This window comes from Pogoniulus pusillus, unplaced genomic scaffold, assembly GCF_015220805.1.
Source record: "Pogoniulus pusillus isolate bPogPus1 unplaced genomic scaffold, bPogPus1.pri scaffold_47_arrow_ctg1, whole genome shotgun sequence".
NCBI classification, from domain to species: domain Eukaryota; kingdom Metazoa; phylum Chordata; class Aves; order Piciformes; family Lybiidae; genus Pogoniulus; species Pogoniulus pusillus.
In genome coordinates this window covers 726,576-749,952 of record NW_026974707.1, presented here as the reverse complement: position 1 = coordinate 749,952, position 23,377 = coordinate 726,576, and the positions used below count along the sequence as shown (strand labels likewise).

The 23,377-nt window shown below is 50.2% G+C and overlaps 1 protein-coding gene, 1 non-coding gene and 1 pseudogene across 2 annotated transcripts in view; 1 reads left to right on the top strand and 2 right to left on the bottom strand.

Moving 5' to 3' along the window:
- LOC135174133 (gastrula zinc finger protein XlCGF57.1-like) overlaps positions 1-23,377 on the bottom strand; it is a 173,340-nt pseudogene that overhangs the window by 25,705 nt on the left and 124,258 nt on the right.
- On the bottom strand, positions 660-850 carry LOC135174168 (U2 spliceosomal RNA). Its single transcript, XR_010301770.1, has one exon. It is a non-coding gene; the product is annotated as a U2 spliceosomal RNA (small nuclear RNA).
- The window catches only part of LOC135174132 (gastrula zinc finger protein XlCGF57.1-like), a 28,365-nt gene continuing 17,107 nt past the window's right edge, over positions 12,120-23,377 (top strand). Inside the window, exon 1 of the mRNA XM_064141371.1 lies at positions 12,120-12,194. The gene's annotated coding sequence lies outside the window, so the exon portion shown is untranslated. The remainder of the gene's footprint in view (positions 12,195-23,377) is intronic.

Here is a 23,377-nt window from a genome sequence, read left to right as displayed (position 1 = left end):
CGGAGGACGAGGAGGGGCAGCCGCCTGCCGCTGTGCCGGGAGGCCATGAGCCCCTCCCGCGGCGCCTCGGGACGAGGTCTCCTCGCAGGCCTCGGCAGCAGAGCATTGCCGTGGCCCAGGGGCAAAGCCTTTGGCTGTCTCCGTGCCCTGCAACCTCGCCGGTGCCCTCTGCCAGCGCTGCCGCAGCTTGCCCCGCACCGCTTCGGTGTCCCCGCAGGCTCCAGACCCTCCTCTGCTGTCTTCCCCTTGGCCCCGTACGGCCGCGCCCCATCCCCCCGCTCTCGACTCCCATTGCTCTACATTAGCATAGCCCCTCCCGCTCCCCACCGCTCCTCCTCCTGTCCTGCCCCACCCCCGGCCACTGCCATCGCAACGGGGAGCAGAGAAGCGACTCCGCCTGCGCCCTGCTCGAAGCCCTCCCTGCCCGCCTTGAGGAGGAGCGGAGCCGAAGGCAGGAGAGCAGGCAGGGGGCAAGGGAAAGGAGGGAGCTTTGGCTCGCACTCCGCAGCAGGCCCAGACCCTTCTCTCGCCCCAGAGCTCCGAGCCTCCAAGCGATGCAAATAGATCCCGAACGGAGCCAAGCACGGAGCGAAAGAGGAGCGAGGAGCCCAGGCACAAAGCAAGCTTCAGCTCTGCCGTTCACCGCGAGACGTCCCCGCGCGAGGTGCACCGTTCCCGGAGGCACTGCAGTACCAGGATGATGCACGGAGCGCAGGGAGCAAGCTCCGGGTCCAGCTCTCATGCCCAAAGAGCCGTTTGATATGAAGTTCTCTGATTGACGACGTATCAGATACTAAACTGATAAGAACAGATACTACACTTGATCTTAGCCAAAAGGCCGAGAAGCGATGCTCGTCGCTGCCGCGCACACCCACCCGTGCCCCGCGGGGCTCCCCGAGCTCACGGACAGCTCACGGGCAACTCCCTGCCGCCAGCGCTGCCTCCCCGCTCCACTCCCCGCTGCCTGCGCCGCTCCCTGGTGGAGCTGATGGAAGCTTGCAATCACATGCGAGACTATGCAGCTGCTTTTGCCGCTGTAAGCACAGGGGGAAGGGCGACTGCTTGCTTCGGCTGCGGGAAGCCAGGTCATATTAGGAAGAACTGTAATGCTCAAAAGGGGCAAGTGAATAAGCCTATATCAATATGCCCCCAATGCCAGAAAGGTAGACATTACGCAACTCAGTGCCACTCTAAATACGATAAACAAGGAAAGGCACTTCAGGGAAACTGGCGGAAGAGTGCAGAACGGCGCCGCGCTCCGACACAAATGGTACAGCCGGCACAGCAGCTCTCCGAAGGCCAACTTGCGGCTTGCAACAAGCCACAACAGGCAGTGCAGGACTGGACTTGCAAACCAAGCACGCAGTGACCTTATTTGATTCTTCAGTCCACTTATTAGACACGAACTTTCAGGGACCTTTGCCAAAAAATACATCAGCTTTGATTTTGGGAAGATCATCAACCACCCTGACTGGTCTGTTTGTATTACCAGGAGTTATTGATAGTGATGCAAAAGAAGTGAAAATTATGGTTTGGACACCACTCCCTCCCTGTATGATTGCAAAAAACAGTCATATAGCTCAATTGCTTCTACTTCCCCAGGGATCCATTTAATCCTCAAACAGTGAAGAAATGTGAAGGAGCTTTTGGTTCAACAGGACTTCCAGAGGTTTACTGGACTCAGTCAGTGTCTAATGAAAGACCTATACAGAAATGCATAATGAAAAAAGCAGACCAGCAGGTTGTTTTAAATGGCATTATTGATACTGGTGCTGATGTCACTGTTATCTCTTTGGCCAAATGGCCCCCGGTATGGCCACTGGCAAAAATCTTACAGCCACTGGCAGGAATAGGGGGTGTGGGGAAAGGTCAGCAGAGTGTGGAATTTATACAGATTGTTGGGCCTGAGGGAAGGATTGCAACTGTTAAACCTTTGGTGTTGCCGGTACCTATGGTCCTGTGGGGGAGAGATGTCCTGTCGCAATGGGGTCTCACATTGGAAACACATTTTTAGGGAGGGCTGCTGATGGGCGCGATACCCCAAAATTATCTTGGAAAATACAAACTCCTGTATGGGCAGATCAGTGGCCCCTCCCTGAGGAAAAACTTCACACCTTGGAACACTTAGCACAGGAGCAGCTAGAGCAAGGGCACATAGTGCCTTCTCTTAGCCTCTGGAATACTCCTGGTTTTGTGGTTCAAAAACGATCTGGCAAATGGCTCCTGCTTCACAACTTAAGAAAAATTAATGATGCTATGGAATCCATGGGAGCACTGCAACCAGGGCTCCCCTCTCCCACAGTGATCCCTAGAAATTGGGCTTTAACTGTTATAGATTTGAAAGATTTTTATTTTTTTTAGCATTCCTCTTCACCCTGAAGATGCTCCTCGGTTTGCCTTTTCCATCCCAAGTGTTAACATGCGAGCACCTCTAAAGCGTTATCAATGGACTGTATTACCACAGGGAATGAAGAACAGCCCCACAGTTTGTCAGTGGTATGTGGCTAAAGCATTGTCTCTGGTATGTGAGCAATTTCCTCAGGTATTGCTGTATCATTACATGGAAGATTTGCTTATTGCTGCCAAAGACCCACCTGACATGGAACGGGCGGTACAGGAGGTTTGTGCAGCCATTGAAAAAGCCTGTCTTTGTATCTCTAAAGAAAAGATACAGAGAATTGAACCTTGGCAATACTTGGGATGGAAAATAAGAGCTCAAACAATAATACCTCAGAAAATTCAGCTGCAAACTCAAGTGAGCAATTTGCATGATGTTCAAAAACTACTAGGTTCTATAAATTGGCTATGGCCTCTTCTGGGTATTTCTAATTCTGATTTGACCCCACTATTTGAACTCCTAAAAGGTGACATTAATTTGTCTGCCCCCAGCTCTCTGACCTCCAGAATCAAAGGAAGCTATTAAAAAAAACTGTGAAGCTATACAATCACGACAGGCTCATCGTTGGGACCCTGACCTGCCACTGTTTCTGATAATTCTGTGGGATGATGTTAAACCTTTGGGTCTCATCTTTCAATGGGATCTGAGCCTGAAAGATCCATTGCTACTTCCTGAGTGGGTCTTTTTACCTCATCAGTCTTCAAAAACTATTTATTCCCAGCCAGAACTGTCTGCTCATATCATCATGAAAGCCAGAAGGGTAGTCACCCTAATGGGCAGACAATTTTCAATTATTTACACTCCACTTACAGACACCTACTTTATCTGGCTGATGCAGAATTCTTTACCATTTCAAGTGGCACTCCAGGGGTATGTGGGTCAGTTTTCAAATCACCCTCTGCCCCACAAATTGTTTCATTTATCTTTTGCTCTGGCAGAGAAATCTAAGAGAAGCTTCCAACCATTGGATGCAATCACCTTTTTTACAGATGGGTCAGGAACATCACAAAAGTCAGCCATAGTTTGGTGGGATGTCAATGTGCAGTGCTGGAATTCAGATGTTTCTCTACATCCAGGTTCTCCTCAAACAGTGGAACTAGCAGCAGTAACAGGTGTGTTTCAATTACATCATGATAAGCCTTTCAGTTTAGTCACTGATTCTGCCTATGTGGCAGTGATTGTTATGCATGCTGAAGCTGCTGCACTTAAAGATGTTTCCAACCCTCACCTTTTTGATTTGCTGCAGAAATTGATTTTTCTTTTAAATAACAGACAACCTTCATTTTTTATTACACACATCAGATCTCATACTGACCTCCCAGGATTTCTTGCAGAAGGGAATTGCCAAGTAGACTTACTAATCCTACCAGTTTTAACCTTACCTGATCGAATGGCTCAGGCCAAGCTCAGTCACATGTTTTTTCATCAAATTGCAAAGGGCTTAATAAGGCAATTTGAATTGTCTGCTCAACAGGCAGCAGATATCATTGCATCCTGCCCAGATAGCCAAGGCACCATTGTACCTACGGGTAGTGAAGTTGTTAACCCTCATGGATAAAACAGCTTAGAAATCTGGCAATCAGATGTGACTCATGTTCCTGATTTTGGATTATTTAAATATGTACATTCTTCTATTGATACTTTTTCTGGAGCATTATATGCCTCCTGCCACAAAGGAGAAAAGGCAAAGGATGCAAAGAAGCATTTTCTTAGGGCCTTTGCCATGTTAGGAGTGCCTCGAGCTATTAAAACTGATAATGCCCTGCCTATATTTCTCAATTCTCACACAGCTTTTTTTCAGCATGGGGAATTCAGCATGGGGAATTCAGCATGTTCCTGGGATCCCACACTCCCCTACAGGGCAATCTATCATTGAGCAATCTCACCAGACTTTGAAATTGCTTTTGCAAAAACAAAAAGGGGGAGGCAGGATTTCAGGGACACCTGAAGAAAGATTACAAAAGGCACTCTAGGTCTGTAACTTTTTGAATTGCACAAGGACAGATGATACTCTGCCAGCAGTGCAACATTTTGGAAACAATCGCCTTTTTGAGCTTCAGGAGAAGCCACCAGTTTTAATTTGTGACCCAGAATCAGGTAAAGTCAAAGGTCCTTATCCTTTAATAACATGGGGAAAAGGATATGCTTGTGTCTCCACAGAGTCAGGTCCTAGGTGGATACCAACAAAATACATTCATCCTTACAGGGGATCGATTCAAGAAGATCAGATGAACAAGGACAAAGTAACATCCTTGACTCCAGGATGAAAGTTGCAGTTACTGGGATCTTGAGAATATGGGGGGTTGGATTAGGTGTCAGTTTCTTTATGTTTTCAAAAACTAATGTTTGGATTACTTTAGGTTAATGTCACTGAATTAGAATTGCTTTGTTTAGTTATGGCCACTCCTTAGAATCCATTTTCTATAAACCTTTTTGTGGGATGGGGACTAATCGGATTATTTGTGGCTATGTAAAAATGCCTTTGTTATGCTATTGCTTATAATATTCTTGCTACTTATATTGCCTTCTATGTATTTTGAATGGATTAATGAATGATGGTTGTGCTACTGTTAGGTTCTCCTTCGTACAACCAAAAAGGGGGAGATGAGGAATAGGGGAATGGTCTGATAGTAAGGAACAGTTGCCCGAGATGAAACAATAGAGCATAGGCCTTGGGCCATGGAATGTGCTAGGTCAGTCAGACCTCAGAAGAGAAAGATAAGTAGGATCCTGAGTCAGAGACTGCCTCAGATAGTTGCATAGCAACATTACCAAGGAGCAGGGAAAGTAAAGAAGAAATGTAGAAACAGCGTTGTTTCGCACTGAGCAGAGGTATGTTAGCCAATCATGTAGTAGTTACTGACTTTCTTACTGTAACTTTTAACCTATCAGCTGACTAACACCACCTAGCCCTTCTGAGATAATATATACCTGCCTATTTTTCTAATAAAGTGGAATTTTGGCTTGCATCAAGTTGTTGCCCCGTCCCTTCATCGTGGCACATCATCTATTCCCAGGCAGCAGTTGGTTAGGTTGAATTTCACACACCCCCTTCATGAGCTAGTAAATAGTCTAATGCTAATCTGTTTTGATATATAGCAATTCTCATTTGGGTATTTTGCTTCGCTACCAGGTTCAAAGCATCTCCAGGTTTGTTTACAATTAGTTCTACTACTGCTTGCAGTCTAATTATTCTATTAGGCATATAGATTGGGGTTCCATAACCCCAAGATCCATCTTCTGCCCGTGTTGCAGGATCACAATAGGCAATGATCCCTTCGGGAGGCCACTCCTTGTCTTTCCAGTTTCCTATTTGGAGATCCCTCCTGGCCCTTCTCAGCTCATCAGTCTCAGTGTCCAACTGTACACCTAATCTTTCTCCCTTAGAGATAGGTAACAGGAAGAAGCTGGGTCTAATTGTCTCTAATACACATGATCCTACCCAATTTTTGGGTAGGAGAGCATATGCTACTCTCCCACATATCCAATAATATCCACTCGGGGCTGGCCACCCATTTATGATTGTGCTACCATTAGTCCAGTTTCTCAATTGGAATGGCATCTCCAGAGGAGTGCCCCATTTTTCCCATGTATTTTTAGTTTCATTCCACTCATAACCTCCTTCACATCCCAAATTCCCTCCAAATTAACTATCACCCAGTCTCTGCCAGCAACTCCTTCCAATTATCCTGCTTTGTAGGACCCACTGCTGCTTTCTATTATCTCTCTCCACTTTCCAGGTGTTGGGATCAGAGATGTTCGCTTCCATTGATTCCCAGGGCCATCAATCTCGATTGGTACCTCCACAGACATAACAACTGTTTACAGCCAATGATTTTGCAATGCTCTCAGCCAAATTTACAAAAAGATTTTTAGCAGCTGTTGGAATTCCATACTTAACTCTTGATTCTGTTTCATGATAAAATGAATGAAATACCAAATGTTGTGATTTCCCCTACGATACTGGCAGCACTGGCCAGGATCCTCTGGGCAAATGTATTTTTCTTGCCCACTATAACAGCATCTCCACCCCATATTCCCACAGTTTGAAGCACCGTTGTTGTCAATAGCCTGGCAAGCATCAAAAGTGACCCAAAAGGGTTGGCTGCAGTCAGTGGCCATTTGGCTTCTTCCTAACAATTTCCCTTTCTCATCGTTTGCACTTACTTCTACCCACCATAGATAGGCTACTTCCTTTGGATCATAACAAGTGATTTTTAACGTCTCATTACACCTGGTTTTTAAAACAGGGGTCTAACTTCTGCCCTTTGCACTTTGTATATCAGTATTTGAGACACAATTTTGCCCCTCTGAGTTGCAGCAATGCAGTCATTGCAATTCTGTGCTTGTTCCAGGGCTAGGAGGCTTAACCCAAATATGCACAAAAGAGGTCCGGTCAGGGCCATGTTACTTAGCAGTCACAGCCCAGAGGGGTTGCAGCCCTCGGCAGACCTTCTTCAGCCACAGCACTGGTTCCCACTCCGGTCTTGCCCTCTTTTTATTTCCTTGGGTGCCTCTCACTGCCCTTTTGCTTTTCTTGAAATATGTGTCCCAAATTAAATCAAAAGAAAAAAATCTAAAAACCACAAAAAAAAACCCAAAACACAAAACCACAACAAAAACAACCACCAAACCCCCCAGTTCTTCCTCACTAAACAATCCCTCCTGTTTGTAACAATTTCAACACCTGTTGCCAGTTTTGAGTATTGGTTCTGAAGTCCCAATTAGTCCCCTAGGAGTGATAAGTTTTAGACATTCCACCAGGGCTTATCTTATTGCCTTCTTAGCATCACTTTTGTTTCTCCTGGGTCCGAAGTCACTTGCCACTCCTGGACAGGTGCTTTTACTCGTGAAGCATGCGTCCAGCCTTTTCCCACTGTTCTGATGGCCGTTTCTGTGGTGAGCCACACAAGAAAAAGGCCTTCCCACATGGGTAACAAAGTTTCTTCTTTCCGAGTCTTTATCAGTACCTTATCACCAGGTTTAATTTTATGGATTGCAAACCCCAGAGGTGGAGTTTGATCCAGCATCCCCATCTCCCATAATTCATGTTGTCTTTTGGAGATTTCTATGACATACTTCTGGATGTTCTTATCCTCTATCAATTTGCTACCTATGGGCATCCCGGCCCAATGTGGCATTCCCTATAGCATTTCACAGGGGGGAGGTCCCGTGCTGCTCTGCGGCTCCGTTCTTAGGTTTAACAATGCTGTAGGTAGACAGTCCATGGTAATTGAGTTTCCAATATTAATTTTGCCAATTGTTGTTTTAGTGTTTGATTCATTCGTGCAACCCTCCCTGAACTCTGGGGGTACCACGGAGTGTGATATTCCCATGAAATACCTAAGGTTTCTGATAGTTTCCTAGTTATTTTTGAGGTAAAATGTGTCCCTTGATCTGAATCAATATGTTCCACTACCCCATATCTTGGTATTATATTTTCCAATAATACCTTTACCACAATATGTGCAGTTGCTCTGCTCACTGGGTAAGCTTCCACCCATTGTGTTAGGTGATCTACTATAACTAATGAGTATTTTACCCTTTCACTATATCCTTCCACCCATAGTCTACAATACTCAAGAAGTCCCAATAACTGTCTGACTTCCTTCTTGTTTTCTGGAGTCTTAATCCCCAAGATCCCAGATATTCTTTCAGGGTCTAGTTTCTTTTCCCCTTTGCTCAACCAATGTCCTAAATACTTTACTTCTTGTTCCACAAATTGTAGCTTCTGTTTTGATACCTTAAGTGCTTTTGCTCCAAAAAATAAAAAATTAGAGTCTTTGTGGTGGCTTCTGGGACTGCCTCTTCAGTTTTTCCTGCTATCAATAAGTCATCCACATACTGCAGCAATTTTGTCCCCTCTGGAAACACCAGCTGTTCTAATAACTTCTCCAATCTTTGACCAAATCAGCTGGGGGACTCTGTTCACCTTAACTGTAATACCATTCACCTTAACTGCTGTCTTCTCCCTATCTCTGGATCTTCCCATTCAAAAGCAAAGTGATCCCTTGATTCCCCCTTTAGTGAGCAAGCCCAGAAGGCAGCCTGTAGGTCTATTACACTGTACCACTGAAATTCTGGAGGTAAATTGTTTCCTTATAGGCTATGCTCTGCCTCCAGCAATAATAATAAATCATTTAGACAAATTTTATCTTCTGTTTCCATTTCTACTTCCTCTAAAACAGGTACTTTAAAAGGTTCTCCTTTAGCTCCTGTGACCATTGTGTGATTCTTCCCTTTTTGTACCCCTGTTGGGAGTTTTGTTTTTTTTTAATGGTGGTCGTCTCAGCTCCTGTGTCCACTAAAAACTCCACTTCCTCCTTATGGGGACCTATTAATAATTTTATGAAGGGCCTGTAGATGCTGGGGTCCCCAAAAGATACAGCCCCTGACTCCTCTAGTGTTCCTTGAATGATTTCTCATCCTGTGTCCTTTTGTGGCAATATTTCTGGATATGTCCCTTCTTGTTGCAGTGATCACACACAGGAGGTTCTCTTTCTCTTGAACTCTGATTCTCCAGAGGCCCCTTGGGCCCCATCCCTTTTAATTCTTTAGCTGTAGCTTGTACTTTCTGACCCTCCCTTACTGCTGCTACAAGGATCTTAGCTTTTGCTTTCTGTTTTTCTGCATCACTTCAGACAGATACTTTTTGGGCTTCTCTAAGTAACTCCTCTGATCCCTCTCCTGCCAATTTTCCAATTTTTCAAGTTTCCTTCTAATGTCTTCCCAAGCTTTGGCCACAAGTTGTGTCCTTAGGAGAGTAACCCCTGCCACTGAATTAGGATCTACTCCTGAACACATTTGTAAACTCTTTCTCAGCCTTTCCATGCATAGTGTTGCAGACTCATCTTTTCCTTGTTCTTCCTCAAAGGCTTTGTTTATATTCTCTCTTCAGGGTACTGCTTCCTTTGTTCCTTGTATGATTAGGGTTCTTGGGTCTCTCATATTCTGCCTTCCAAGGGGTTGCTGATGATCCCAGCGGGGAACCACATTTGGCCATTTCTGATCTCCAGGAGGGCCATTCTGTTTCTGGTGTTCCCACATTCTCATTCCTGCTTGTCTGATCATCCCTCTCTTCGATGGTAAATAGGATACCCAAAATTGACTGCATTTCCTCCAACGTTTATGTGCTGGCACCTAAAAATTGGTCTAGGCTCTCAGCCACCCCTAAGGGATCATCCAATAACCTTCCCATTTCCTTCTTAAAATTTCTTACATCAGTCATGTTCAATGGTATGGCCACGAATCCTGTCCCTCCTTGATTGCCCCCTAAAGGGACTTCCCTTAGGGGATACAGGTCAGCCCCTACATTCTCCCTTGTCCTGCTCCTCGTTCCGGTAGCTGGGGTTGATCATCCTGCAGAGGCAGCACTGAGGCTGAAGCGGTGGCAGCGGCGGAGGGGGGACTGGAGCAGCGGCAGTGGCATGGGAGAGAGGAGGGGCTGGAGCGGGTGGTAAGTTATCTAGGAGCTCCCATTCCTTCCTCTTCTCCCTTTTGTCTCTTTCTGCTGTTAGAGCATACAGTGCTGTAACTTTTCTTTCTGCTGATAGTCCCCAGAGCTCAGCAGATTCACTCTCCTCCGGGCTAAACATTTTCCTGTTGATCACACATTCTACCAGGGCTTGACAAACCCAGTCCTCAAAAGACCCAAACATAGGCCAATGAACATGTGGACGTACTGGTTCCTTTGGCCATATTCTCATACAATAATGGACTAGTTTTGGTTTTGTTTTCCCTTTTCCAATATTCAATCATTAAACCCAACGGGCTGTCTGGGGGAACATCTGGTAACTTTGATTTGCTCCCTCTGTTAGGGTCTCGGGTCCTCGACTTAGTTGGACCCATCTTTCCTGACCGCCTAAAGAGTGTCTTGCAGGGGGTTAAACGACCCTCCTTTAACCCACCCATGAATCCTACAGAAATCTGTTCGGTCCTTCACCAGCCAAGTCCCTCACGGGAGTTTGGAACCATGGTTATCAGACCTCCGCACTCACTTCACACCAGGCAGTCGAATCCCACCCAACCGAACGGCTTCTGCAATACTCACGACTCTGTCGTCTTCGCTCGGGTCTGTGCACACAGAATTAAGGGACTATAAAAATGGCTGCAGCCTCATCAGGGAGCTCAAAAAAAAAGTTTGGGTTGATTCCAGCTGAGTTGAGGATATCACCAGCCCCGACCGGCCCTTCCCAGGGAGCCACCAAGAGGTGGGGGCGCCCCCTCCCTAGGTGAACCTTCAGGGTCTAGTGATATCCCGGACGAGCCCCCAGCTTGTCATAAATAACAGGCACAAACCAGCGTTCATGCAAGTTAAGGCTTTAATAGAGTTGCAGGAATCAAGCAATGTACAGGCCTGGGTGTGTGGGGAGGCTCTGCTCTGCCCTAACGCACAGCCTTTGCCTTCAGTTTTCTCTTTTTATATCCTATTCTGTTACAGATTCATTACTGATTCTGAGAAAAGGTTGGGTTTTCCTTATCAGTTCTAAGAACAGGAGTTGTCTCTTCCACGCATCTCTCTTTGTATCCGGTGGTCCCTCTGGTGGTCGTCAGTGATGAAGTAAGGGGTTTGCCTCAAGTGTCCTTTCCATGAACTCCAAACCCACAGTGTCCTTTGTATGACTCTTCCTCGGTTTGCTCATGCCAAAGGCTGTCTCTTCCACCTGCCCCCCTCCTCCACAGACCTTTCTAGCTTCTAATTATTCATTGCTCTGTTATCTTAAGCCAAGCATGCTCTTGTGATGGCTGTGCAAGAGGAGTGCAGCTCCATTCAAAGTCCCCCTTACCCCCTGTCTGTGGCCTCTTGTCACGAACTGATCGGATCAAACATACACTTCTCACACCCCGAACACGCCCGCCCCCACTCGCGGCAACACAGCCGCACACAGCTCTCCCACGGCACCGCACACACCCACCCTGCACACCTCTGCCGGCCCCTCCCGCACACGGACACAGCTCCCACACCGCCCCCAGCACCACACACCCCCACAGCTCCCCACGGCCCCACGCAGCTCCCCACGGCCGCACACAGCCCCTCGCAGCCCCAGCGCTGACCACTGCAACCTTCGCGCCCCTCACCCACGCAGCAGCCGCACGGAGGCTGCCCCAGCAGCCGCCCCTGCTCCAGTCCTCACCCCAGTCCCAGCGCCCCCCTTGCTTGCCGCTGTGCCCCGCTCCGCTCCACCGGCGCCACGCAGCTGCCCCGCAGCGCTCCGCGGAGCTCTCGGCCCAGCCCGGACCCCGCAGCCGCCGCGGCCCTGCTGCCTCCTGACTACACAACAGCCGCACAGAGGCTCCCCCAGGCTCACCCGCTCCTGCCACGCAAACCTGCACCGGCCCAGCGCACCCTGCAGACCCCACGGGACTTCCGCATCCCTCCCCCACCGCCCCTTGGACGTCCCCCAAAACCCCACAGACCCCTCCCCATCGCGACCCGCAGCCCCCGGGGGCTCCGATCCCCCCTCAGCCCCACAGCTTCCCTCTCCCCACGTGGCACACGCAGGGGACTAGGCGCAGAGGCCGAGGCCGAGGCAGAGCTCCGCGCACAGGACGGAGCTGAGCGCCGGCGCCGGCCCCGGCAGGCTCCTGCCGGCCTGGGGAGCTCAGGGCCTGCGGCGGAGGCCCCGGAACGGACCCTCCGGAGAGGAAGTCCCGCCCACAGCTGGGCAGCGGCAGCCAATCAGCGCCGCAGGAGCTCGGCAGCTCCGCCCCGTCGCCGAGGCCCCGCCCCTGCGTCCCGCGGGCGCCATTGCCGCGGCCTGCGCTGGGCTCTGCTCTGCGTCCGCTGCGTGTGCAGGTGCGAGAGGGCAGCGCTGGGCTGGGGAGCGGAGCCCCCCCCGGGGCTGGGGTCGGGTTGGGGAGAGGACTGTGGGGTTGGGGTGCGGAGGGTGCGTGGGGTCTGTGTGGGTGCAGGTCTGTGCGGCAGCGGTGGGTGGGTGTGGGGCAGGCTCTGTGCGGCTGCTGCGTGGGTGAGGGCCGCGAGGGTTGGAGTGGGCAGCGCTGGGGCCGTGAGAGGCTGCGTGCGGGTGTGGGGAGCTGCGTGGGGCCGTGGGCAGCCGTGGGCGGTGTGGGAGCTGTGTCCGTGGGGAGCTGTGTGGGTGTGTGGCACTAGGGGCGGTGTGGGAGCTGTGTCCGTGGGGTGCGGGTGGGGCCGGCAGAGGTGTGCAGGGTGGGTGTGTGCGGTGCCGTGGGAGGACTGTGTGTGGCCGCGGGTGGGGCCGGTCAGAGGTGGGTGTGTGTGGGGCTCCTGGTGCCGCTCTGCTGCTCGCTGTCCTGCTCGGGGCAGCTGCAGGCCCCCTGTGGCCGCTGCTGTGTGAGCAAGCGGAGCCCACGGGTGCCCTGCGTGGGCTGCCCTGGCGCTGTGTGCCTGGCCCTGGCCTCTCTGCTGCCTGCTGGGCTGGCGGCAGAGCTGAGGTGGGAGCGGCGCCGTGGGGGCTGATGTGGGCAGGAGAGGTGGCAGTGAGCGTGGGCCTGGCTTGCGGCAGAGGCTGCCGTGGGGGCTTCGTGTCCGCGGCGAGCCCGGGGGGCTTGGAGGCTTGGTGGCGGCAGGGCCCGGGCGGCTGCGGTGCTGCAGGGCCGCGCTGGGCTGAGGGCCGGGCTGGCTTTGGGGTGCCAGGCGTGGGTGCTGTGGCTGTGGCGAGCTGAGCTTGGGAGCGCCTGGAGCCGGTGGCAGCTGTGGGGCGGTTTGGCTGTGCTGGGGGCGGTGGCATTGGAGCCCTCTGTGCCCCCTGCAGCCCTCGTGTGGGGGTCTGCCATGCCCACTCCTTCAGCAATGCTGACTCTGCAGGTATTTTCTGACCTTCTTAAGCGTTCTGAAATGTGTTGAAGTCTTACAGAGTCCAATACCATAGAACAGAGCCCTCTGTGCCCCCCTAAGCCTTGGGGGTGTGATGTGCCCAGCCCTGTGCTGCTAGCACTGCCTCGAGTGCCCCCAGCCCCCCTGTTTGTGTTTGGGGACTCTCTCCTTGCAGGATGCCCCCAGTCCCCTGCCCCCTGTGCTGCTCCCAGGGGGTTCCACGTTCCCCCATGAGGAGGACCCCCCTGGTTTTGGGAGACCTTTTCAGTTTTGGGGTCTCATTTCAACTAAGTGGGGGCTGTTGAGTTCCAGGACACATCAGCCATGGAAGCTACAAATGAGCCTGAAACTGCTCCACTGGAACCATTGAATGTCCAGAAAGGCTCTGGGCTACTCCAGAATGGATTCTGGCATTCTGAATGTTCCCCCAGGATGCCTCAGTGCAGTGCAGGACTCTCAAAGGGCACCCAAGCAATGTGAAATAGCAGCCTGGGACCCCAAAAATCCTTTCCCAAGGTCCTTTAGTTTCCCTCCCGGGACATTAAAATTCCCACAGGTACCCCAAGTTGGTGCCTCTGGATCCCCCAAATTACCCCTGGTCTCCCCATGTGCCCCCAGGGCCTGTGGGGTGATTTCTTGCAGCTGTGTTTGGGTGAGGGGTGCCCACGGGGGGTGGCAGCTCTGATCCCAGCTGTCCCTGCAGCCTCTTTACAGGCTGAATTTGCCCAAAGCTGCTCCTTTGCCATCCTGCCCAGGGTGGGCACCCCTCAGCCCCCTGCCAGCAGTCCTGGGGGGGCTAATGTGGAGTCGGGCTCAGCCCCCAGCTGCTGGCAGGCGCAGGAGCTGCCTGCTGCCATCGGGGCAGGGCTGCAGAGGCCAAGGCACAGGTGGCAGAGGCCCAGAGATGCTGCCAGCAGAGCAGGTTGCTCAGGCCCTGTGCAGCCTGCCCTGGGCTGTGTGCAGGGCTGGGCCTCAGGCCCCTCCCTGGACAGGCTGTGGCAGTGCTACAGCAGCCTCCTGGTGCAGCACTTGCTGCTCACATCCAATTTCCACCTGCTCTGCTCTCCTTGCTCTGGCCCAGCACTGCAGCCCTTGGGAGCAGTCCCACTGTAGCCTTCCTGCAGCCTTCCTGCAGGCCCTGGCAGCTGCTCTGAGCTCTGCCTGCAGCCTTCTGCTTTCAAGGCCAGGAGGGTCATTAGGAGCAGCCAGCATGGTGTTACCAAGGGGCAGTCATGTTGGACCAACCTGACAGCCTTTGGTGAGGACATAATCAAGTGAATTGATGATGGCAGAGCAGTGGGTGTGGTTTGACTCGATTTCAGTGAAGCAATTGGTACTGTCTGCCACAGCATCCCCACAGCTGACCTGAGGCAGTGTGGTCTGGGTGAGGAGGGAGGGAGATGGGAGCTGGTTGGAGGGAAGAAGCCAGAAAGTTGTGGTCAAGGGGATGGAGTCTGGTTGGAGGCCTGTAACTAGTGGAGTCCCTCAGAGGTCAGTGCTGGGACCAGTTCTGTTCAGTATATTCATCACTGCCCTGGCAGAGGGCACAGAGGCACTGCCAGCAGGTTTGCTCATGGCACAGAGCTGGGTACAGTGGCTGAGAGCCTGCAGAGATGTGCTGGCATTCAGCCAGTCTAGGACAGGCTGAGAGCTGGGCAGGGAGAAATAGAAGGAAGCTCCACCAGGACAAAGTGTAGAGTCTGGCACCTGGGAATGAGCAACCCCAGGGATCAGGATAGGTTGGGACTGAGCTTTTGGAAGCGTCTCAGTTCTAATTTAAATTCCCAGAGACTTAAATAAATTTGATAGAACCAAATGACAATTTGTAGAGGTGCCCTTCCCTCTTCCCCCTTCTCTCTCAAAAGAAAGGAATTAGATGTGGAGAGAGGAAAGGTAAAGCACACCCAAATAAATGAATCTCACTCAATTTGGAAGTTAAAAAGTTTAACAATAAATTAAAAAGGTGTCTGAGGTAGGGGAGTTACAAAGGTATAGGGAAGGGAAAAACAAATAAAAAATGTGTAAATACAACACAGTTTTGGCAGTGATGGTTTTGTCCACCTCGTGGGTGATGGCCACGTGGTAAAACAAAGAGAACCAGGAAGAGGATGGTGATGGTGGTAAGCAGGGAATGCAGAGAGAGAGAGAGAGAGAAACAGGAAGTCTCCTTGCTTTTATGGATCTTCAGACAGGAAGGGGCAGTAGGCTGTCACCTGGTGGTGTTCAGACCCACCCCTGGAGAGGGGTCAAGGGTCAGATTCAAGGTTACTCCCCCTGGAGGGTTAACCCATTGGTTAGACCATTTCCACCTTCCTACAAACAGTCTCTTTTTCCAAAGATAGGAAAGTGTGCCCACGGATTAAGAGTCTTAAGTCCTTCTTGGTTCCCAGCTGTATCCCAAGGTGATGTGCTTCTCCGGCGCAGGATGGTGAGGTGAGGTGTGAGGAGGACAGGAGCATGGAAGAAGAATCAGTGAAACAGAAACAGTTCTGGTGAGAAACTCAGGAAAAAGCCTTTTTCCTCTGGAAGGAAAACATCAGGAACAGTCTTTTGCTGTAGGTTATCAGGAAAACAGGTGCAGGGTTCTGTTGGATGTTTCATTGTGATGATGTAGAACTCCTCTGGATTGCTGCTTGTATAGTGTGGGTTCTGTTGGACTCCATGTTGTGATGTGATGCTGTAGCATCCCTCTGGATTGCTGCTTGTGTGGATTCTGTTGGACCTGTTGTGGTGAGGCTGTAACTAGAAAGAAACAACTTATAACCACTTACAAACTATAATACAATTGTTATACAATTATTGTACAACTATGATCTCAGGTTACATGTTACAAACTCTGAGATTTAGACCTTTTCAGCTAGAGTGAGGTTTCTCTGGGGACCACACTCAGTAGTACCAGTTCTCAGCATTACCCAGTATGTGTGACCAGGACCCTCTGCAGATACCACCCCTTTGATAGGTTTGCCCTGAGAACCAGGAGCAACCCACACAGTTTTCCCCAGTAGATTCCTTTCACAGAGCACAGGAACTCCATCTCCCTCAGCTATGGGCAGTAGGGCAGACTGAGCAGGACCAGCTCTGTTGACTGATCCCCTGCTGTTCACCAGCCAGGTGGCTTCTGCTAGATGTCTCTCCCAGTGTTTGGAAGTTCCACCCCCCAGAGCTTTCAGTGTGGTTTTCAGCAGGCCATTGTGGTGCTCAACCTTCCCTGCAGCTTGTGGATAGTATGGGATGTGCTAAACTCATTCTATCCTATGCTGTTTTGCCCAGTTGCTTATGAGGTTGTTCTTGAAATGGGTCTCATTGTCTGATTCAGTTCTCTCTGGGGTGCCAGGTCTGCACAGGATGTGGCTCTGCAGGCCCAGAATGGTGTTGCAGGCAGTGGCATGAGGTACTGGGTTAAGTTTCCAGCCACTCAGTGCTTCCCTCCACCATGGCTAACACACACTGTTTGCCACTGCGAGACCGAGGCAGAGTGATGTAATCGATCTGCCAGGCCTCCCCGCACTTGTACTCTTACCACTGCCCCCCATACCACAAAGGCTTCATGCGCTTGCTTGCTTTATGATGGCACAGATATCACAGTCATGGATAACCTGGGCTATGGCATCCATGGGTATGTCCACAGACCTGTCTCGGGCCCATTGGTATGTGGCATCTCTTCCTTGGTGGCCAGAAGAGTCATGAGCCCACTGAGCTGGGAACAGTTCACCTTTGTGATTCCAGACCAGGTCTATCTGGGAGGTGTGGGCAGCCAAGTCAGTTTGGTCAGTTTGGTGGTTGTGCTGTTGTTCTTCAGTGGCTCTGCTCTTGGGGATGTGACCACTGATGTGTCTGATTTTAACTGGTAGCTTGTCCAGGCGTGCAGAAATGTCTTTCCAGAGGTCATCAGCCCAAATAGGCCTCCCCTTTTCTCTGCCAGTCATTTTGCTTCCATTCCTTCAGCCACCCCCATAAGGCATTTGCTACCTTCCATGAGTTAGTGTGGATGTAAAGCATTGGCCACTGCTCTCGCTCTGCAATGTCCAGGGCCAGCTGGATGGCTTTTACCTCACCTTCTCTGTCTCTTGCCTCTGCAACTCTGCATGTAGGGTTTCAGACGACAGCCTCCTATCTCCGCTTGCTGCCTGGAAGACAGCAGAATCCATCTGTGAACAGAGCAGATGCCTTTTCCTCATCTGGAAGGTCACTGTATGGGGGGGCTTCCTTAGCACGGGTCACTGCCTTCTCTTCTGCTGGCGTTCCCAAGTCAGTGCCTGTTGGCATTGCACCCTGTAGTAACAATCTTAGACACCAGTGTGGTTAGGTGATTATTCTCTGTTTATTTCCATGTTACAGCGAGTTATACGATCACTTGGAAGAGGCGTGCACAGCTAACTATGGTTAAGATTGGTACTTGTGGAAGGCACTGATAGGTTTAAGGTTATGCATGAGGTACAGATAGGTTAACATATATAAACAACCTGTAGGGTCAGCCCCCTGTGGCTGGCTGACTCTGCCCCCTGAGGCTGCATGTGGGGCCTGTTATTCACCATCTCAGTCCCTGCCTCCGGGATGGATTCAAAGACATTCTGCAACACAGGGTTGCTCATTCTTATCAGTTCATGTCCTCTGTTAGCAAGAAATCCGTCCACAGTTCCTTCTGGCCAGTGTGTGATGACTTCCACAATGCCAGTGCGCTCGAGGCTCCCCATCTGAGCTCTCTGAGTTACCAGGGCCATCCACTTATTCCAGGTGACATCTGTGTCATGGTGCGGAGTTGAACCTTTCCCTTTAAACATCCAAGTCAGGACTGGAAGCCTTGGAGCTAAAAGGAGTGGTGGCTCCGTCCCAGTCACCTCAGAGGCAGCTCTAACTCCCTCTTAGGCAGCTGGGATTTCCTTCTCTGTGGAGGGCATAACTGGCCTCTGAGCCTTTGTACGCCTTGCTCCAGAACCCCAGTGGGTGCCTCTTGTTTCACTAGGAGCTTTCTGCCATAAGCTCCAGCTAGGACCATTCTCACCAGCTGCTGTGTAGAGAATGTTCTTAATCTCTGGGCCAGTTTGAACTAGTCCCAGGGCCATGGCATGGAGCACCTCTTGTTTGATCTGGTCAAATGCCACCTGCTGTTAAGCTCCCCAGTGTTATGCAGGGGCCAGTTGAAATCTGAGTTTGGGGTGAAATGCAGTGAGGCCGATTCAAAAGTTATTAAATAATTTATTAATATATACAAAGGTAATTCCCCCAAAACTTATTTACAGCTCTCCACACAAGTTCTTGGATGCTGTTAGCAGAACTGTTTCACAGAATGTCTCTACCCAATGGGATTTTGAAAGGTTTTGGAAATGTCTTTGCTGGAGTCTGGCAGCTTCATTCACCGCTGGTGAGGTTAATCAAATTCCTTTAGCAACTTGAATAAAGAATTCACAATGCTCACTGGTCGTCAGTCTTAATGTCTGTGGCCCAAAACGTATGCAGGAAAATATTCAATAGAAGTCCTGTGGAGAATTCCATGTGGGCTGTGATGTGGAACCGGCTGCTGGCTGAGGTGGCAGGCGACCGGCAGGTGAGCAAGGAACAAACGAGCACACAAGCTCCTTATTCACCTGTTCACCCCCTTTTATAGGACAGTGGCCGAGGCTAATGGTCTCATTGGCCACACTATCACCCAGTCACCTTTGGCATCACCCAAATATATCCATAAAAGGAAGAACCCACAGGCTGCTCTTCTCCAAAAATGGGGGGCGCAGACTCCTTGCATGTGACAGGGTCGTGGGCCTTATGGAACCCCTCTTGTGTGACCGGACTAAACCAGACTGGGTTGTCTGGGTTTCTTTTGTCCTGTTTTCCCACCTCTGGTTGCAATGCAACAGGCAGGTAAATATGTCTGTACAGGACATGCTCAAGCTCATTTTGTGACCTTTTGGGACTCTCCACCACAATGCCACGCCCTGGCCAATGGGCCATTACCTGAGGGCATTGGATTATCACATATTGATTAGGTTGTTTAAACATAGTAGGTTACATATAGATGTACAGTGAATCACATGCATCATATAAACTGTAGAATCATATATTAACTGTCATGAACATTGGAACATACAAATTGTGCATAAACAAAAGATACATATAAGCATATCCTAAACAAAAGATACATATAATCATATCCTAAACAAAAGATGAGGTAGAGCAGACTGACAGTGTCCACCCCCCGACTATAAGATGGCCTTTATTATATTAAACCAGAGCTCCATTTATGGACAGAGGAGTATTGCTTCCTGTCACCAAAGCAGTGTCTAAACAATCAGAAGTCTGAGGTTATCCACCGTGCACTTGTGCGGTGTGTTTTCCCACTTACATCTGTGGCTTCCCATGCATACAATCCCCTTGGTTTTGCTAGGGTCATGGGCACAATCCCTATGGAAGGTAGATTTACCAAGACTGGTTGGCCTACTTGCAGCTGTGTCAGCGAGTGCAAAGATGTTTGTTTTGGCCCACCTGGCATGTGGTTAATATTCCTCACTGGCTCAGTAGGACAGAATGCCTTAACTTTGGGGCTGCCATAGGTTCCCCACCTGTTATTCATAGTGAAAACTGCATGAGGTAAACGTTTGTCCCAGTTACCCTGGGGATAATACGGAGTATGAAACATCCATTTAACTCCCTCACCTCTGGCCCAATCTTGTACTGATGTGGCAGTGAAGTGTGATCCATTGTTGCTCTGGATGCACTCAGGCATGGGTAGAATACTGAACCATTGTTTCAGAGCTTCAGTGGTTTGAGCTCCATTGGCAGCACTGGTGGCTGTGGCCATCACTAAACCTGAAACCTCCGCCACCCCCACCAGTATGTACCTTTTCCCATGTGAGGGTTTGAGAGGACCAACATAATCAATTTGCCACATGTTCCACAGCCTTTTGGCCTCTCTGATATGTTGGGCCAGAGCTAAGTTAGTGTGATGGTTTGGGTGTTACCCGCCCCCCCCCCCCCCCCCACTTTAGAAATCACCCAGACTAGTCTCAGCAGGCTCTGGGAATATAAATGAAGCTATTTGTTTACAGCTAGCACAATATACAAGCAGATATTTACAGTATATACAGTTATAGACAGAAATTGACAAGGTAAAAGGTAATACAGAAACACAACTCCCCTCCCAGAAACCTGAGTCCCCAGGAGGAGCTCTCAACCACCCCTTCACCTTCTCCCTGCCCCTCTCAACCTTACCCCAGTCCTAAAGAAGAATAGAGGTTCAGCCAAGAGGTTAAGAAGCAAAGGTGAGTGGAAGGTGAGGTTAGGGAGCTGCAGCTCAGTCAGAAGCCCAAGGCAGAGAGTGCGACAAAATGGCGAGAGTGTTATCTAATGTTTTCGTTTCTTCTTCAGCAAGACTCTGAGGGAAGGAGACATCACCATAGTTTTCCTTTCACAGCCTATGATCTAGTTCTTCTCACCAAAACATTCTACCCTGCTTCAAACTAGCACAGTTAGGATGATTACCCCTAAGCCTAACTCTGCACTGCAGACAGGCTGAGATAATTGTCTCACAAACAGTTGTAGAAATTGGCCATGCCCTGGACCTGCATTCATAATACAGACCTGATTTTCCTGAGTGGCCTCTTTTGATGTGCAACCACTCAGCCAATCGTTGCCAGTCATCCTTTTCTTCACTAACCACATTGATCTTTGCCAGGAAATCTACCTTCTCATTCCAGATTGCTGCAGGTGTTTGCCCTCTGGAATGTGCTTTTACCCAGCCCACCTTAAGGGGTCTGGAGCAGCTTATTTCTAACAGCCTTTGCCAATCGGAAGCTCTCCACACTTCAGTATTGGAAACTCTCCATTGGTTCACTTCCCACTGGCAAATCCATGCAGTGGCACCTTTGAATGTGGAATGTGAGTCTGTGTGTATGGTTTCTGCCCCATTTTCTACTGCCAGCATAAGAGCTCTCAGTTCCTCCACTTGCACACTGCCATCACCCTCCTCAGTGACAGTCTTGCCTGTGCCGATCTCCAGGGCTGTGGCTTAATAATGCCACTTAGATCCTAGCCTGTGAACCACACTCCTGTTATATAGGAAACTGTGGTCAAATCAGGAGCTACCTGAATAGGAGATGGCTTATAGGGCTGGCAGGAAGGGCAGGAGAAGTGTGTGCACACAGACTGACTTGACCCAGGAAAGCACAGGAGTCCAGGCTACTGGATGCAGGGAGTGCTGGAGCCACTCACTTGCTACAGAAGGGGAAGGGGAGAACAATTGCACCAGGTGTGAGCAGGTGAACTTCCTTCTCACCTTGGTGGCAGAATTGAAAGATGAAGTGGCTGAGCTGAAGGACAAAGTGTCCAGGCTCAGGTCAATAAGGGAGAATGAAAGGGAGATGGATCTGTGGGTGCAGGCTCTGCAGATCCCCCCTGTTAAGGAAGCTGCCCCTGGAAACAGTGAGGGATGGGTACAGATCCCTGTCAGGGGTAGTAAGGGAAATCCACCCCGTCCCTCTCCTCCTCTTCCTCTGCCCTTGCACAACAAGTATGAGGCCCTGCATGCAGAGGGCACAGAGGATGAGAGCGCTGAGGAGCATCCGTCTGTGATGATGCCTAGGGTGGAGCAGTCGCCACCAACTGTGGTGACCAGCTCCACAAAGAACAAGAAAAAGAGAAGGATTATAGTTGTTGGAGATTCCGTCTTGAGGGGGACAGAGGGACCCATTTGTCGTCCCGACCTGTCTCACAGGGAGGTCTGCTCCCTTCCTGGTGCCCGGGTTAGGGACATCACCAGGAGAATCCCTAACCTAATCCAGCCCTCTGATTATTACCCCTTGCTGGTAATACAGGCTGGCAGGGATGAAATTGAAAAGGGAGGGACCAGGGCAATTAAAAAGGAATTTAAGGCCCTGGGGAAATTGATAGATGGGGCAGGAGCACAGGTGGTGTTCTGCTTAGTTCCCTCTGTGGTAAGGGAGTTCACAAAGAGGAACAGCAGAACCTACGATATCAACAACTGGCTCAAGGGATGGTGCCAGCAGCGGCACTTTGGGTTCTTTGACCACGGGGGAACTTTTACTGCGCCAGACCTGCTTGATCGTGATGGGGTGCAGTTGTCTAGGAGGGGCAGGAGAGTCCTGGCACTGGAGTTGGCAGGGCTCATTAGGCAGGCTTTAAAACTAGGTCTGAAGGGGGGTGGGTGCGGCAATTACTCTCTCTGAGACGAGGAGAGAGTGGGAAGGAAACTAAGGGACAATTGAGGAATCGAGAGCCCAGCTGAAGTGCATATACACCAATGCACGCAGCTTGGGTAACAAGCAGGAGAACTTGGAAGTCCTGGTCCACCAGGGTACTATGATATAGTTGCCATTTCAGAAACTTGTGGGATGACAGGCATGACTGGACTGCTATACTGGGGGATATAACCTTTTCAGGAGAGATAGGCAAGGGAGAAGAGGAGGAGGGGTGACCCTGTATATTAGGGAGTCACTCCATGCCACTGAGCTTGAGGTGAGGGACGAAGGGGTTGAGAGCTTGTGGGTTAAAATCAGAGGGAGGACTAATAAATCTGCCATCCTGGTTGGAGTCTGTTATAGACCACCCAACCAGGATGAGGAAACAGATGAGATATTTTACAAACAGTTGGAGGCTGTCTCAAGATCAGATCTTGTCCTTGTGGCTGACTTTAACCTGCCAGATGTCTGCTGGGAACTTAATTCAGCAGAGAGGAGGCAGTCCAGGAGATTTCTAGAGTGCATGGAGAACAGCTTCATGACCCAGCTGTTAAGCAAGCCTACTAGGGGTCAAGCTCAGCTTGACCTGCTGCTCTCCAACAGAGAAGGGCTGGTAGGTGATGTGACAGTGGGAGGCTGCCTGGGGTGTAGTGATCACGAGATAGTGGAGTTTTCAATATGCAGGGAGGTAGGGAGGCACTACAACAAAACCCACACCTTGGACTTTCAGAGGGCAAACTTCAATTTGCTTAGGAAACTTATTTCCAAAGTCCCCTGGGCAGCAGTCCTCGGGAACAAAGGGGTCCAGGATGGTTGGACCTACTTTAAACAGGAGCTCTTGAAGGCACAGGAGCTGGCAGTTCCCATGTGCCGAAAGATGAGCCGGCGGGGAAGGCGACCAGCCTGGATGAGTAAACAGCTCCTGAAGGAATTGGGGGGAAAAAAGAGGGTGTATCACCTCTGGAAGGAGGGGAAGGCTTCTCCTGACATGTTTAA